An 18,838-nucleotide genomic window follows, 5' to 3' on the forward strand; every position below is an offset into this window, starting at 1 on the left:
ATGCATTCCTGTGATTTTTTTTTCTCTGTGATCTAGTAGCTTCTTAGTGATCAGGTACAAAGGCTTTTTACTCTTGCCTGTTTAAAACTGCTTTTAGGTAAAGAAAGAAAAATCTGTATGGAAAATCTCCAGTCCTGTTGACCATTGTTAGTATTTGGGTAGCACATCCACCATCTCTAACACTTCTCCCAAATAAAAACAAATATCTTTACTTTTACAATTTATGCCATCTCCTCTACCAACTACTATCTCACTACTCATTCTGCATTTTAAGGGATAAACACTATTATATACACAGAAGATAGAATAAACCACACATGCATTGACATGCATGTATCAGTGTGTGTGTTTATATGTATAGTTGGATAATGTTTTTTACATACCTTCTGTGGCAAACATTGCTATTTGACTGAGCCAATATTCACTTCTATCCTCTTTCTCTCTTTCTGCTTCACATGGTAGCAGTTAGGAAAACTAAATTTTCACTGGAATGATCCCAACATAATTAGGTCATGTGACACCATCTGGACAATGAGATAAGAGTTGCTAAATCTACTTGCATTAGAATCTTTATTTTAGAATATTTTTTCTGGAGGAAATCAAAGTAAGGCAACAATGGAAAAGTGATAGCTTTGTAGTACTCTAGCAACACAATACGCCCTACTTATGGTGAATTGGGATGGACTACAGGTGAAAGAAGATACATGGCATTTGCAACATCCAAAGGGTTTGAGAGACAAGGAAACAATAAGATCTGTGGAGGTGTTTGTGTGTTCTTGTGCCATAAAAGTGACAAAGGAAGATAAGAGTAAATCACAAAGTCAGATCACTCAACTATCAACTCAGAACACAGCGTGGAAGCCACTGGTCTGCTGTGATAGTACTTAAATAGACCCTTATCTCTAGCAGCCAGAGGACATATTCTGCTAAAATTAGGCTATGGATTTTACCAGGACAGTAAAAGTTACAAATAAGGCTAACTTTACAATCCATTAGCAATTCCTTACGTTACAGTCCTGGCCCTGATAGGAAAAACAGAAAACTAAAATTCAAAATAAGAATATCTGAGTACATACACACGAATATATTGAACCACTAAATCTCCTGTAACTAGCAGAAGCAACTTTCTGCTCTTGGGCAGAGAGCAGCCTTTCCTTACCAAGAGACCATGAAAAGGCCTCATCTGAGGTAGGTGCCCCACAAGATGATGTCTGACCTTCTGAAGATCTGCCCCCATTTCTGCTCATGGCTTCTTGATAAGTGGTTCTCAAACTTTAACATGTATCTGTATCACCTGGAGGTCTTGTTAAATCATGGATTACTGAGCCCCCATCCCTAGATTTTCTGATTCAGTAGACTTTGGATGAGACTTAGAAATTTGCGTTTCTAACAAATTCCCAGGCAGTACTGCTGGTCCAGAGACCATACTTTGAGAACCACTGCTTTAGATCAACAAGCAGTAATAACTTTCAACCTAACCCTGACTAGGGAAGTACTATATCTGCTATAAAAGATTATCTACCCCCAAACCATAGAAGTTGACTAATTCATATTCAGATCATGACCAAAAATGAATCTGTGGGCATAGAGTAGGTAGGGACAGATATAAAGCTATCTAAGAGAGTGTGTTGATCTGCAGACACTCTTCTGTGATCAGGACTGTGGGAACAAAGATGCTTTAAGTCAATCTTAACTTGCTGCTGGGATAGTCCTTGAAGCATGAAGATGATAATGGCCTATAATAAATGAGGTAGAATTGCTTGAATTGCCTTGGTAGAGTACTGATGATGAGGCCAAAGTCTCACATTAATTGTTATATATGAGAAGAGAACCCACCAGTCATATTCCACAGGAGAGCCAAGAGGATATTTCCTTTATTAAAGCAATTTGCTTCACAATGCACTCTTCATTGTATTTCTTTTCTACTCTCACTTCTTCACTCCCTTACCCACTGTTTCCACAGATTATCTCCCAGATAAGCTATTTGCACTCAAATGTTACTTTCAAGGGAGGAATGTATATTAATATGTACAAGTAAGCAGAAAGGAGAATAAAAAGTTTCTTTCCTTTCTCCTTGAGGATTCTGGCATGATCACCACCTGCATTGCCCATAATTAACAAAGGATGTCCAGGAGATTTAGAATCTGTCATGTGCCCATTAGGCAAAAAGAAAAGACCAGGAATAGCACCCACTGAGTCTTTCTTTTGTGAGGTTTGTAAGAGATTTAGAAATTCTCATGTGAAGTAAATGAGTCAAGAGCCAGAAGGCCTGCTAAGGGGGATGAGAAATGTGGCATCGTTGTTGCAACTACTGAGGATTGGCAATGCTGCCAAGAGTTAAGGAAGAGGCAGTTATGTAAGTGGAGGATCCCTGTTCACTGGCCATGCCAAGAGAGCCCACCACAAGTTTCATCAGACGCAGACTTTGGCAGGTGATTCCAGAAGGGTGCCTAGTTTACTATTAGGGACAAAGAACATATCCCAGAAGCCAGGGAGAACCTAAAGCTCATTCGAGATGAACCCCCCACTGCTCCTACGACCATGAAGACCTATGAATCCTTTTGAATTCACATGTCATCTTTCAAGCAGAAGAAGGAATTCTCATAGAAAGCTGAACTTTGAGATGTCTGAGTAGTTATATATGATAGGACTGTTTTAAGCCAGAAAAGACTGAGATAATTTTAACCGGAAGCCTAAATTCTGCCACTGTACAATCCATACCATCCAGCACAGGGGGCTCCAAAGGAAGTTTTTACATGAACATCACCTTCGCTATATATAGATTAAATGTCTTCAAAGAATAACTATGCCCATGCTTTTCTTTGCTTGTTATAAGAAAAATGCTGTTGATATATAATTGATTTTAAAATGTAGCCTTTGAGTACATCAAGAAGTGCATGTGTACACAGAGACTTTCCAGAGATGTAGAGAAAGAAAAAGGCAAGGGCATCAGCACAGCAGGCTGCATAGACAAGAAAAGTCCTTGGGAAGCAGTCAGCTGCACTGACCTGAAACCAGGAAAGAACTGGGGCCATGAACTAGAGGATTTCAAACCTCAGGAAACCTGAAAACAGGCCAAAATCAAATAACAACCTTCCCTATCCATTTTCCTCTCACTGGAAACTCTTGTCCTCACATTCACTTCTGCTATATCTGTCCTGTGTCTTTTACTAATTCAGCCACTCTGAACCAAAATATTATTAAGAAAGATAACCCCACATAAAAGGGATCTTTTAAGCTACTTTAGGCCTAAAGAAATTTGTTTAAGAGGAAAAAATAATTGTATACTGAAACCATTAAAATACATTGAATTAAATATTACAGAATGGGTCCTAATACAGAAACTAGAAAAAGAGCAATGTGAGGTTCTGAGAGGTTAACTTGCTCACACAACTGTTAGACTGAACTTCAAATCCATGTCAGTGTTTCAACGCCTTGAATCACACTATATAAGGGCTTTACAAAGTGCTACATAAAAAATGATACTGTTATCAGAAATCTAAAACAGAAAAGACAATACCATACATAAAATTCCCTTTACAGATGCAATCTGATAATTAGTATGGGGAAAGGAAAAGTGAGGATTAGGCCATCCATACGCCTGGAAAGTAGAGGAAATGTTGGTAATGAAGAAATCGAGGGGTATCACTAAACCTTCTGTCAAGAAAAGTAGCAAAGTAAAGTCCTACTTTGATACCAGATAGACTTGAATTTTAATCATTGTTCTCTCACCTGCTACTTGTGCAATCTTGAGCAATTTATTTAACCTTTCTGAGAATTAACTGAATGTTGTATAGATTAATTGAGATCATATAAAGTTTTAGGAACATCATAGATACCCAATAATTACTAATCTTTTCACTCCATTCAAACCAGTCCCTCATCTGGGAGAGGGAGAAGTGGAACTTAGGATAAATTAGATTAAATATACAGGGGGAAGCTAGAAATCCAGGGAAAAGCACAGAAAGAAGATAAACAAAGCACTCTGCAGAAGGTGCCTTGATTTTCTAGCACACAGATTCTGATAAATCAGAATATTTTTATACTTGTATGTTTTTATTTCTAATCTAAGCAACCAGGCATTTACCTCATCGTGACGCCTATCAGGTCATTCCCAGCCTCCTCAAAATCCTCTGGAGTGGCCAGGTGTGGTGGCTCATGCCTGTAATCCCAGCACTTTGGGAGGCCCAGGCGGCTGGATCACCTGAAGTCAGGAATTTTAGACTAGCCTGGCCAACATGGCGAAACCCCATCTCCACTAAAAATACAAAAATTAGCCAAGCATAGTGGTGAGCATCTGAAATCCCAGATACTTGGGAGTCTGAGGCAGGAGAATCGTTTGAACCCAGGAGGCAGAAGTTGCAGTGAGCCGAGATTGTGCCACTACACTCCAGCCTGGGCAACAAGAGTGAGACTCTATCTCAAAAAAAAAAAAAAAAAAAAAAAAAAAATACTCTAGAGCCCATCTGAGATCAGGGCCAAGCTGAAAAATTGGCTAAAATAATTATCCCAGATCCCATGCTCAGAGATTCTCATTTAAAATATCCAACTGCATATTCACAAAAGAGGCTAATATTTTGAGATAACAGGTTTCTCTCCCCATTTCTCATCCATTACTTAATTTTTTTGTTGCTCTTCCCCTATTCAGTCAGAAGCAGCATTACTTTGAGGTACAAAAAGAAGAACAAGAACCTAATTATTAGTTTTTAATATACCGTTAAATTCCACAAAGTCCATAGCTTTGAAAGAGGGAATAATGCTTATTTTGAACAGCAAATCCAAGGATTATTCATAAACAATAGGTTCAGAGATGAGCTAGATAATCCCTCATTCTCCACCTACCCTTAGCTCTGACAAGGAAAAGGAGCCTAAGAGAGAGAAAATAGAATTCATTGTGATTGTAGAATTCCTGATAAGTAAAGATGACAAAGTTTTAAGGATATTTAGGCTAAACCCCTGATGACATAGAACCATTGAAAACAAAAAAACAACCAACCAACAAACAAACAAAAAATAGAAAAACCTCCAGAGCTTAGATACAACTTCAAAAAACAATGGTGGAGTAGAATGCTGAATCGGAATGGAGAATAATCCCAAATTTCTAGGTTTAACTTAATATGAGTAGATTACATTTTCTGTCATCAATTGATAACAGTGACTCTAGACAGAAATTAAATTCAAGTACATGACAACTTTATAAAAATTGTACTTTTCCACATATTTTAGAAATGGTAGTATCTACTATAATTTAAAGATTTTCTAAGTATTCTTGATACAAGTGGTGTGCAAAACACACTGAGAAATACTGTGAACTTCACTGAGTAGTTCTAGATTCCCTTCAGAACAGACATTAAGCCTTTCTATAAAATAAGAATAATGGTGTCTACTTCATAGGGTTAAGGTGAAGACTTAATGAGATCATGCACATTACTTGGTACATAGTAAGTTATCAATAACTATTGTTATTAGCAGGAAAACCTTTTTTATCCCTTCCTGATATCTCTCCCATACTGAGAGACCTTAATTAGCACAACTGCTGTCATGTTTTATACAATTTTATCATCTGTCCCAGGAACGACTTACCTGATTGGTAGATTTTGGAAGAATAAACAAGAGTTTTGTCAGCTCAGTTTCTTCCTCCTTCCTGCTGGGAAACTGTTGTTAGTGGCCTTTTACTGGGTGCTTCAGACAGTAAACCCTGTCTCTGGAGGAGTAATTAATATGACAAAGCTTCTCCTGGTCCAGGATTATGTGTGCTTGGGCAATCCTACTTACCCTGTGTTCAGTTGGCAGGTTCCCTCACACCATCTAACTTACCTTCTCTATGCATAAAGGTGCCATTTTGACTTACAGCTGGCATTCCTTTTTATTATGTATTAGTTTTAAAATGTTGTAGTCAAGAAGACTGCTATTTAGTTAGTTCCTAAGGAATCCCAGCATTTATTTTAGATGGGATAAGTAATATCCATATAATTTACAAAAACAAAAACAGAAAAAAACTTGGTTTTTATGTAATCTTAGACTTAGATATTTTAGGTAAATAAATATTTGAAAAAATATAGAAATATGTCTGCATGATATTTATGCAAAACAAGTTCCATTATTGAAAAAAGGTAAATATTCAATAATAGGTCACTAGTTTAAATATGGCACATCTATAAAATGGAATACTATGCAGAAATTAAAAATGATATTGTAGACTTCCAATGTAGACCAGATGAAATAACGTAGACCAGATGATATAATGCAAACCAGATTTACCCTCTTACTTTAAACAATGAAAAACATGAATAAATATATGGCAAAAATACTTTTCGGATGTGAGACTGCAGGCAGAACAGGACTTTGATATCTGAAAGTTGGAAAACAACAAACTGAGCCCTACATTTGCACTAGATTACAGCTTGCAGAAAGTTTCCAGCCCACAGTTGAGGAAGAGCCAGAGACCAGTAGCATTGCTGAGTTGAGGAAATGGAGACTGGAATTCATAAGGATTTATGTAATTGAAGGGCACAAATCTTAGGCGTACTACAAACAGCAAGTATGACTATGAAATCATAGATGATGTTCTATGCATCTAACCTGTCAAAAATAAAAAAGTAATTTCAATTAGCTATAATAAATATTTTATTCTCTTTATTAAAAACAATTCTACAATTTCTTTGTCATAAGAGAGGCAATCAAAATGTATTGTCACTGAAATATGAAGCACACTTAAGAGATAATTAAGTTTATTAATGCAACAGCAACAGAAGCTGAGGCAGGAGAATCTCATGAACCTGGGAGGTTGAGGTTGCAGGGAGCCAAGATTGTGCCACTTCATTCACTCCAGACTGGGTGATAGAGTGAGACTCTGTCTCAAAAAAGAAAAAAAGTATGCAACAAAAAAGGAAAAGGAAAACATTATAGAGACGCTAGCAATTCATGTTACTTACATTTTTCTGGATTTTACAATGTTTGTAATAATTGCCAGCTTTTCTATTTCTTTCGTTTCTATAATTTACTTTCTTCTCATAAATAAATATTTACTATTCTGCCTAAATTTCTATTCCTCAATTTATATTCTTGTTTTTAATGAGGGTCTCCAAAATTCTATAAGTTTCAGGTCCCATAAAACCTTGATCCTCTCTAAACATAAATGTTAAGGTGTACTTAAAGAATGTCTTATTGTTTACCACTGAAATATGAAGCAAACAGGAGATAATTAAATTTATGAATGCAACTGTCTGCCCTTCCTTACAACAGAATAGTTCTGAATTGTCAATGAGATCATCATTGGGAAAGCACTCTGAAAAGTATGAAATGCTGTATCAATACAAACTATTATCTTTATTATCCTTTTAAATATAAGCATCTGAAGTTCTCAACATTTGTTTGATAACTGTTTACTGATCTTCACTAAGTGCACGGCACTCTGGGGCTGTGGAGGTTATACAGATGAAATACATCCAGTATTTGCCTTTAGGGAGTTCATAGTTTCCAGGGTGAAAATACTGTACTAAACACAGAATTAAAAGAGAAATTCTATGTCAGTGAATTTCAGCCATTTTTTATTACAACTCACATTTTAAAGTGGAGATCATCATCCAGTAAAAACACACACATGCACACTTACATAAACATACACATTCGTATACACACTAAAATAAAAGTTTCACAAAAAAATTTTATTTACTATATACAATAATACTTTTCTGTAGTTTTCTATTCTATTCTACTTCAATTTTTAAAATGCTGATCACAACATTTTAAACAGACTTTATAGCCTCTAATCAATCACAATCTACCGTTTGAGAAATACTGTTCTCTGTAATTATTTTGTCCTGCTGGATATGGACTTAAAAATTGATGAACATAAACTCAATGAAAATCTTCATTAGCTCTAATAATATTTAAGTCTACTAGATGAAAAACTAAAGATGCTGAAGTCCTACAGACCCCTCCTGCCAATTATTCGTATATATTTTATTAGATCAGAGACATCAGCTGTCCTTCTATATACATACATACACACATATGTGAGAGCACAACACATATGCTCTCACACGCCTTCACTCCCTGTATCTATATGTTAAATCCGATTGCTTTTGCACAGTGACAACTGCAGTGAAAGCTCCCTGCAGGGAATCACAGGAGTCTGAGTGAAAGGGTTATTTTAGTGGTTCTTCACTATCTGAGAATTACATTGAGGCACAAGAGCTTTCTGACAGGACTTGGCAAGCTTTGCATTGTAGTCAAGATTGTTTAATCTGTTGGCAGATTTGTCATAAAGGGGTTTGGTTCTTTTCTAAAGTATGTTGTGTGTGAGCACATACATGTATTTATAAGTAGTCTATAAAATATTTTATATTTATTTTATAGAATGGGTATAAAAATACTTTCTTAATTCCTTATTGGCAACATTTGTACCCGAGTTTTTATGTATATACCATTATAATGGTAAACATTTACTTAGAAAATACATCATGCTGATAGAATAATGCTGACACCACAGAACTTACCTGCATTTAAAATTTACTTCCCATCATCAATTCTTTTTTTTTTTTTTTTTTTTTTTGTACTTTAGATTCTGGGGTACATGTGCAGGTCATGCAAGATTTTGAATAGGTACATTCATGGCAAGGTGGTTTGCTGCCTCCATCTCCCAATCACCTATACCTGACATTTCTCCCCACATTATCCCTACCCACCTTCCCTCCCACTGTCCCTCCCCTAGCCCTCTGCAATGGACCTCAGTGTGTGATGCTCCCCTTTCTGTGTCCATGAGTTCCCATTGCTCAACACCCACCTATGAGTGAGAAGATGTGGTATTTGATTTTCTGTTCTTGTGTCAGTTTGCTGAGAATGATGTTTCCAGGTTCATCTGTGTCCCTATGAAGGACACGAACTCATCATTTTTATGGCTGCATAGTATTCCATGGTGTATATGTGCTACATTTTCTTTGTCCAGTCTATCACTGATGGGCATTTGGGTTGGTTCCAGGTCTTTGCTATTGTAAAGAGTGCCACAATGAACATATGTGTGCATGTGTCTTTATAATAGAATGATTTATAGTCCTTTGGGTATATACCCAGTAATGGAATTGCTGGGTCAAATGGAATTTCTATTTCTAGATCCTTGAGGGATCACCACACTGTCTTCCACAATGGTTGAGCTAATTTACATTCCCACCGACAGTGTAAAAGTGTTCCAATTTCTCCACATCCTGTTCAGCATCTGTTGTCTCCAGATTTTTTAATGATCGCCATTCTAACTGGTGTGAGATGGTATCTCAATGTGGTTTTCATTTGCATTTCTCTAATGATCAGTGACGATGAGCATTTTTTCATATGTTTGTTGGCTTCATATATGTTTTCTTTTGAAAAGTGTCTGTTCATATCCTTCACCCACTTTTTAATGGATTTGCTAGCTTTTTTCTTGTAAATCTGTTTTAGTTCTTTGTAGATTCTTGATATAAGCCCTTTGTCAGATGGGTAGATTGCAAAAATTTTTTCCCATTCTGTTGGTTGCTGGTTCACTCTAATGACTGTTTCTTTTGCTGTACAGAAGTTCTGGAGTTTAATTAGATCCCATTTGTCTATTTTGTCTTTTGTTGCCATTGCTTTTGGTGTTTCAGTCATGAAGTCCTTGCCCATGCCTATGCCTGTGTCCTGGATGGTTTTACCTAGGTTTTCTTCTAGGGTTTTTACTGTGTTAGGTCTTATGTTTAAGTCCTTAATCCATCTGGAGTTAATTTTAGAGTAAGGTGTCAGGAAGGGGTCCAGTTTCTGCTTTCTGCACATTGCTAGCCAGTTTTCCCAAGATTTATTAAGCAGGGGATCCTTTCCTCATTGCTTGTTTTTGTCAGATCTGTCAAAGATTAGATGGTTGTAGATGTGTGGTGTGGCTCCAGAGGCCTCTGTTCTGTTCCATTGGTCTATGTCTCTGTTTTGGTACCAGTACTATGCTGTTTTGATTACTGTTGCCTTGTAGTATAGTTTGAAGTCTGACAGTGTGATGCCTGCAGCTTTGTTCTTTTTGCTTAGGATTGTCTTAGCTACGTGGGCTCTTTTTTGGTTCCATATGAAGTTTAAAGCATTTTTTTCCAGTCCCATCATCTACTGTTATGTGTGTTCAGAAGAAGATGATTTACAAGAAAAGATACAGTCACAATAAAAGGAAAATATGGTTTAAAATAAAATGTTAGTAATTTTATATTCTAGTTGACAAACAAAAGGTTTACTCAATGTATTTCTCTCTTTGCATGTGAATGAATGATGATACCATTGCCCTTCTTTGTAGTTTGCTCTTCATCAGAATTCACCAGAAGATTCACTTCCTTTGGCCATTTCAGGAATGGGCAAAACCAGGCTGGAGTAAGGGCCATGACCCAACAACTTTGGGGCATCCAAGGAATATCCCTGGTATAACCCTTGGAGTCATGCACAGTAGCTTGTGAGAGTTGCTCATAAACCCTCAGCTGGTTTAGCCATGCTACAGTGCCATGGAGACTAGCTACAGAAACATGTAGTGAGGTGGTCATAGGGAGGTGAAGAGAATGAAGGGATAAGGAGGTGGGGGAAATTATAAATATATGACAACCTGTTGCTACTTGAACAATAATTTTCTTGTTCTTAAATTAGTAATAAAATTTAGTAACTGTACTTCCCAATTTCCAAAATATCTATTTTTCTTAGTTTATCAGCCAAGTTCATTTTTGCTATAAACTACTGTGTCCATAAGTTCTATTTTTCTGTTTCCTGCTCTTTCCAATATGACTCTTTTAGGCCTTCTAAATGCTGTTTCTCCCAACTATAATGTTTTCCCTCCCTTTCTAAAAAACCAGGCTTCTATTTGTCTCTCAAGATCAAGCTTACCTCTGACTAAGTCCAGTAGAACAAAGCACTCTTTTTCTCATACCATGATTAAAATGTGTCTTGCATAGTTATTTCAGTCTTTTCTTCCTCTTCTACTAGATTACAAGCTTCTTGAGAGTTGAATCTGTGTAATATTTGCATTCTATCCTCAGTAGCTCTTATAGAAGCTAGTTCTAGGGTACTGAATTGATTTGTAGATTTATTAATCTATTGATTAATATATTTGTCCTGGATTATCTACTGTTCTTGAGACCCCTACATTATTCTGAAGCACTTTTCTCTATTCTTTCTGAATTTTCAAAAATGTATTTATTAGAAGTTCCTGAGACTAGTTTGTACCTATTTGGAAGTCTGTCTTCTTTACCAAAAATTTAAGCTATGTGATGACCCCGTCTCACTTGAGAATTGTTACCATCAGTGGTGGATAATGCCACTCTCTGGAGTCTGTATTACTTTGTTTCCTTCTAATGATCAGAGATAAGCTATCTGGAAAGTTTTGTCATGACTATTTTTTTTCTTACTGAAGGATTTCACAATTAGAACAGATAATCTAACAAGACATGGGTTTATAAGTAAAATCAGGACAGCAATTTGTTGCTGTTTCTGCTGAATTTGAGAATGCTTTCCCCTCTAAGCCAGACATGCTCTCTGTCTGAAGATGAAAAATGTTCATTGTTAATAGTCCCTGAGTTGTGATCATGATTTCTCAGTAATTGCTAATTCTGTGTAGTTTTTTTTCCCATCTACTATACCTGGGAGAAAAGTATTCTTCACTTATTATTACTTATTATTTTTTCCAGGCAGCATTTGGAACCATTCCACCTGTGATGAAACTCAAATTGTCTTGCTTAGACACAATTTTTTCCTATTTTATGTATGGATCTAAACATATCAATTGACTAATAAGATATAATTTTAAAACGAGCTTTTATAAAGAAATTTTATTTATTTTTTTCTTTCTTTTTAGTGACAGAACATTACAGAAAAGATATTGGCAAACTTAGACCACCTTGTTTAAGAAAAATAGTCAGATTTATCAGTCTTATTGTACCTATGGGAAGGAAATTATTATTACATGGTAGCATTCCGGAGATCTCAGGCCCCATTTGGGGACTCTTTTCATAGACTTCTCTATAACACAGCTCCATCTACTTTTCCTATATAAAGATCAAACCATAGAATCACTCCTTCCAGACAGTTGTCACCTACAGGTGAGAAGAGGTTTATCTCCCAACTCCAGTGACTAGCAATGAGACTACAGGGTGGACAACTTTAATAGTTGTTCTAATACAAGTTTTGTTACCTTATGTGTGTGTATACATATATGTGTGTGTGTGTGTGTATATACATATGTGTGTGTGTGTGTGTATATATATAATATGTGTGTGTATGTGTGTGCACATTTATTTATTTATTTTTTAAGATGGAGTTTGGCTCTGTTGCCCAGGCTGGAGTGCAGTGGCCCGATCTCAGCTCACTGCAGCATCCACCTCCTGAGTTCAAGCGATTCTCCTGCCTCAGCCTCCCAAGTAACTGGGGTTACAGGCACTAGCCACCACACCTGGCTAATTTTTGTATTTTCAGTAGAGACAGGGATTTGCCATGTTGACCAGGCTGGTCTCAAACTCCTGACCTCAGGTAATCTGCCAGCCTCGGCCTTCCGAAGTGCTGGGATTACGGGCATGAGACACTGCTCAGTTTCGTTACCTTATATAAGAGTTTCCTGATTCTTGATCTTATCTTCCTCTTTCGAACAACTCTTAGTACCCCCTTCTTAAATATGCAGTTCCTCTTCCCAACATTCTGTTAATGCCCTTAACATCTGTTTATTAGCTATATCTTGGATCTCAGACTAAACGTGGAGATAATTTGCTGACCCTACCAACTGTATTTCTACTCCTCTTCCTAGTCCTTCAAATTATTATTATTGCTGCCACAGAGAATTATTAGGTTGAATATTAGATGGAGAATATTTCAACAATCCTAACAAGAAATAGCTGGACTGCAGCAGTGGTAGTCAGCAAAAAAGTTCACGTTTAAGAACCATTTCAGAGTTATAATCAAATAATTTGATAATGAAGGTGATGAAAAGAGAAGAAGCTAGTAAGCAGAAATGGAAATGAGACTGCTCTTCTAGTTCAGTCACTGCAGTAACTTGAAAGGAAAAGATAAGCATGTGTGTGTGTGTGTGTGTGTGTGTGTGTGTGTGTGTGTGTGTGTGTGTGAGATATCCATCAAATATTTGATGGATTTGTGGGAATCCATCAAAATAGCTAAGGATGATCAAATAGTTTGTCTTACGTGAGACCATTTTTTACCTATATAAATGGCAATTTCATTTGCTTCAACCTAAAAGAATTAAACCCAGAAGGAGTCATTCTCATTGTTAACCATCTCGTTGGTACATTCACAATTTTCCATCTCCAATATTCCTTCTACATTTTTGTGTGTATTGAAAAATAGTGGTGAGTAGTACAAGCCTCCTTAGATCTCTAAACTACAGTAAATCTACAGATGTTTTCTCTTTAATAATAAAAATGCTAGATAAGTGCACTTTTACAAAGATTATAGCATATTATCCTCACAGTAATATCCCCAGGGAAGACATTATCCTCATCATACATATGGAAACAAGCTCAAAGAGGTTAAACGGCTTGTCTGATGACAAGTGGAACATAATGACCTCTAAGTACTCTCTCTGTCCTTTCCACTTTGTATCCACTGCCCCTCTATGAAACAGAAAGGAGGAGCTTATTTTCCATCAGCTATATGCAGTTAGCAGAGAAAACAAAACAAAACAAGACTGACTTTAATTTCCTACATAATCATTATCTCAAAATTGTGATTTTTTTTTTAACATGGGCTTGAATGCTTGTAGCAGCTTAAAAGTTATTAAAATTCTCATTGTTTACCTTTTTAAAAGTAGTTATATCCATAGACCGCCTCTTACATCACATCCTATGGAACTTCAGGGTTGGGAAGACCACTGGACATCCTCACAGTAAAGAAACTTCTCCTGTTCTTCTGCCAAAATTTGCCTTTCCTGGTGTTATCTGCTTTCGCCTTGTGACTGCATGTTATCTAGAGAACATACCCAGTGCATTTTCTTTGTTTCACAAATAAGGCCTGCAGAAGACTTTGGATTTTAATTTGAAAAATAAATAAATGCCCTCGAAAAAGGATGAATGTATTCCCCCAGGCCTCTTTCATTAATATGAGCTTCCTGAAATACAGAGTTCAGTAGTGAGATTGAAGGTTAGAGTCAGAAGACCATACAAACTTGGAGAAGCCTTAAAAAACAAGAGAGAAAAATGTGGTTTATTAGTTATACTAGTTACAGAATGAACAGCATATTGTATGTGCTGTGTTAGAGGTATGTTATGAATAACAAAAGCCCTGGAGCATTTACATATTTGTTTTCAGCAATCCTGGCAGTTGGATTTCACCATTCTATGCCTCTTTGCCAGAATCACTAAACACTGGTACATATGGCATCTGAAGTACCATATGCCATAGAAAATGTTAGCTGATGCCTATACTTCTATATTATATTTTTATTTCAGATTTTTGCAGTTTGAACAAAGAATAGTAGAAAAAACAAAATATTGGACAAGCAGTAAACAGTAAAGTGAAAAAAATGCCTTCAGAGAAAGCAAATAAAGGAAATGAATCCACCATGAGCTAACATGGCTATATGGTAATGAGTCAAATATGGGAAGTAATTGTTTTGCATGAACGAATTTCCATAGCCTTTCATTCTATTATTTTGGAACTAAAGGCTGCAGCAGGAAGAGTGAGGGCTGACATACTATTTTTACCTTATTCTTTCTGACATTTCTTGCTAGAATCAGATTCTTCATTTGATTGAAGTTAATTAGCATGAAGGCTATGGTCAGCAACATATAATATCTTGGTTAAAAATAAAAAATTCAAATACAAGAAATTATTTTGTAATATTTATTGAGGTATTAACTGGGATTTTTCAGTTAATATCTAGTATTTTTGTTTTTGTTCTTAGACACAGGAAAACTATAAAATTAAAATCAGTAATAATTAGATAGCTAGGTTTCCCAAATCAAGCAAAAATTCCATGGCCAACCTTTTGTCTATAAGAAAAATATCAAAATAACTAGATAGCTCAATATATAACAGGTAAGTTATGGCCCACTGGAAATGACTTGAGAAATACATTAATTCCAGGGGGAAAAATGCTCATTCACAATTTTCCAAACATTGTTATAATAGCCTCAAAAACTAGATGCAAACTTCTTAGTCTGAATTTGGATGATGGTCTGGAATAGGCAAGTGATCCAAAATTGTGGAAACTGATGTCAGGATAAATGACTCAGTGTTTGAATTAATTTAATAAAATAAAGAATGAGGGAAAATAACATGTTAACATAAAGTATAAATGTTGTAATATTTCAGCTTAAAATCGTCTAGCAATATTAATAGTTTTAAAGTACATTTGTGTAGTGTAGTGTCTTATAGCTTAAAAAGCATGTTCACATTCTTTCTCATGTAAAATAAACAATTGTTCAAGTTAGATACTAATGTTTTCTTATTTCACAGATAAGAAACCCAGCTCAAAAAGGTTTCCTTCTTGTCCTTATGTCCTAACTATATACTGAAATTACCTCCCATTGTAGAAGTAATCTTACTATGGATTGGAAGGAGAATAAAAACAACATACCTTTTCAGTGAAATCCTATATTGCCCAATGAGTTGCAAAATTGGATGTGACGTAGAATCTTATGCTTTCTTAAGAGTTGCTCTTCATGGGGGCTAATAAGAAGTCTGTGTAAACTTAGGGCTGTATTTTCTGTCACAATCATTTTAAAAATGAGAATCCCAGGCTCCCAAACTTACACAAAGAAACCAAATATATATGAGGGTTCTTCTATAATACTAGTGTGATCCTCACTTACACGAGCTCTAAATCTAAAAATGTAACAAAGTAGATGTATTTCTTTCCTAGGGCTGCCATAACAAATTAACACAAATGGTGGTTGAAAACAATCAAAATGAGTTATCTCATAATCCTGGACACCAGAAGTCCAAAATCAAGGTGTCACTCTCTTTGAAGGCTTTAGGGGGAAATTCTTCCTTGCCTCTTCCCTGATGGCTCTAGGTTATTTCCTGGTTTGTAGCTGCATAGCTCCCATCTCTGCCTTTGTCTTCTGATGATCTCCTTATCTTTCTATGTGTTGCTCTCCTGTGTGTCTCTTAAAAGGATAATTTTCACTGGATTTAGAACCTATTTACATAATCCAGGTTGACCTCATATTGAGATTCTTAATTGCATCAACAAAGAGGCTTTTTTCAAATAAAGTCACATTCTCAGGTTCTGGGGATAAGGATATAGACATATCTTCTGAGGGTGGCATCATTCAACCCCCTACATCTCACCCTCTGGCCCCCCACAATTCACACCTGTCCCACATAGAAAATATACTCATACCATACCAATATCCTCCAAAGTCTCAACCCATTACATCATGCATTCTAAGTACAAAGTCCCATCTAAATATCATCAGCTCAAAACTCCCAATCTCATCACCTAAATCAGGTGTAAATTAATCTCTGAGTGTATTAGTCCATTCTCATATTGCCATAAAGAACTACCTGATACTGGATAATTTATAAAGAAAAGAGGTTTAATTGACTCACAGTTCCACAGACCATACAAGAAGTATGGCTGGGGAGGCCTCAGGTAACTTACAATCATGGTGTTAGGGTGAAGTGGAAGCAAGCACCTTCTTCACATGGCAGAATAGGAGGAAGAGAGAGAGCGGAGGGGAAAGTGCTACACATTTTTAAACAACCAGATCTTATGAAAAGTGTATCATAAGAAAACACTAGGGAGGTAGTGCTAAACCATTCAAAACCACTCCCATGATCTAATCACCTCCCACCAGTCCTGACATCCAAGAGTCAGGATCACAATTCAACATGAGATTTGGGTTGGAACACAGATGCAAACCATATCACTAGATATGATCCATTCTGAAAAACTGTTCTCTTTCTGTGGACATGTTAATCAAGAAAACAAGTTATCTGAATCCAAAACACAATGGTGAGACAAGCACAGGCATTAAATATAGAGAGTATAAACTTCTTATTCCAAAAGGGAAAAATTGGAAGGGATAGAGTCACCAATTCCAATTAATTTTAAAATACACAGGGAACAATTTTGTTAGGTTTCAAGGCCCATGTAACTCCCACAAATAATGTATGAGAATTATAATTCCTCTGCATCCTAATCAACACTAAGTATTTTCAATATTTTTAAATTTAAGTATTGTAATATCAAATGGCTAAATTTATTCTAATATTGAAAATTATGTGGTTTTAATTTTCATATCTACAATGACTAAAAATGTTAGATATCATTTTATGTGGTTTTTTGTATCCATATATCCTCATTTGTGTGTATCTGTTCAAATCATTTACCTATATTTTAATTGAACTTTTTTATTTTCTTACTGTTGAGTTTTGAGTTTTTTTCTTTTTCTATTTTGGACAGAAGTCCTTTGTTGGATATATACATTGAAAATATTTTATCCTAGTATGTAGCTTATCTTTTCATTTTCTTAACAGTGTCCTTTCCAGAGGAAAAAGTTTTAAATTTTTATTAAATCCAATTTATCTTTTCCATAAATGAATAGTGTTTTTGATATCATGTCCAATAACTCTTTGATATCTTGCCTAACCCCAATTCCTGTGTTCTTCTGAAAGCTTTATAGTTTTAGGTTTCACATTTAGATCTATGATCTACTTTGCATCAATAGTGATATAGCCTTTCCATGCTACCCACAGAAGGGTCTATACAGCATTGTTGAGGATTCCCATTGTAACTTAAAGGGAAACTTTTACAATGTCCAAAGCCCTTGATGTCCTGCAAATGAAGAAGGAGGACATCCTTAAGTTCCTTGCAGCAGGAACCCACTTAGGTGTCACCAATCTTGACTTGCAAATGAAATAGTACATCTATAAAAGGAAAAGTGATGGCATCTACATCATAAATCTGAAGAGGACCTGGGAGAAGCTTCTGCTGGCAGCTCATGCCATTGTTGCCATTGAAAACCCTGCTGATGTCAGTGCTATATCCTCCAGGAATACTGACTGGAGGGCCCTGCTGAAGTTTGCTGCTGCCACTGGAGCCATTCCAATTGCTGGCTGCTTCACTCCTGGAAACTTCACTAACCAGATTCGGTCAGCATTCTGAGAGTCACAGCTTCTTGTGGTTACTGACCCTAGGGCTGACAACGAGTCTCTCATGGAGGTATCTTATGTTAACCTACCTACCATTGCTCTGTGTAACACAGATTCTCCTCTGCACTATGCGGACATTGCCATTCCATGCAACAAGGGAGCTCACTCAGTGGGTTCGATGTGGTGGATACGGCCCAGAAGTTCTGCCCATGTGTGGCATTTCCTGTGAACACCTGCGGGAAGTCATACCTGATCTCTATTTCTACAGAGATCCTGAAAAGATGGAAAAAGAAGAGCAGGCTGCTGCTGAAAACGTTATAACCAAGGAGGAATTTCAGAGTGAATGGACTCCTCCAATTCTTGAGTTCACTGCTACTCAGTCTGAGGTTACAGACTGGTCTGAAGGTGTGCAGGTGCCCTCTGTGCCTATTCAGCAGTTTCCTACTGAGATCGGAGTGCTCAGCCTGCCACAGAAGACTGGTCTGCAGCTCCCACTGCTCAGGTCACTGAATGGGTAGAAGCAACCACTGAATGGTCTTAAAATTTCTTGCACGGCTCTTAAGCAACATGGAAATAAGATTGATGAAAAATAAACACGAGTTTCTAAAAAAAAGATATAGGGATAAAGTTTAATTTTTCCTTTTATGTTTTGTTTGCAGGCGGATGTTCAATTGTTCCAACACCATTTTTTTTTTCAAAGAAACCAAACCTATTCTTTCTCTATTTACTTATTTTTCACCTTTGCCAAAAATCAAATGGTTACACC

At 36.5% G+C, this 18,838-nt stretch overlaps 1 pseudogene; it reads left to right on the plus strand.

Moving 5' to 3' along the window:
- The first annotated feature begins 17,734 nt into the window (after positions 1 to 17,734).
- LOC105713263 (small ribosomal subunit protein uS2-like) lies at positions 17,735 to 18,613 on the plus strand (annotated as a pseudogene).
- Positions 18,614 to 18,838: the final 225 nt, after the last annotated feature.

The sequence above is a fragment of the Aotus nancymaae genome, unplaced genomic scaffold, assembly GCF_030222135.1.
Source record: "Aotus nancymaae isolate 86718 unplaced genomic scaffold, 86718_ANA_hifiasm-v0.15.2.pri h1tg000006l, whole genome shotgun sequence".
Taxonomy (NCBI): Eukaryota; Metazoa; Chordata; class Mammalia; order Primates; family Aotidae; genus Aotus; species Aotus nancymaae.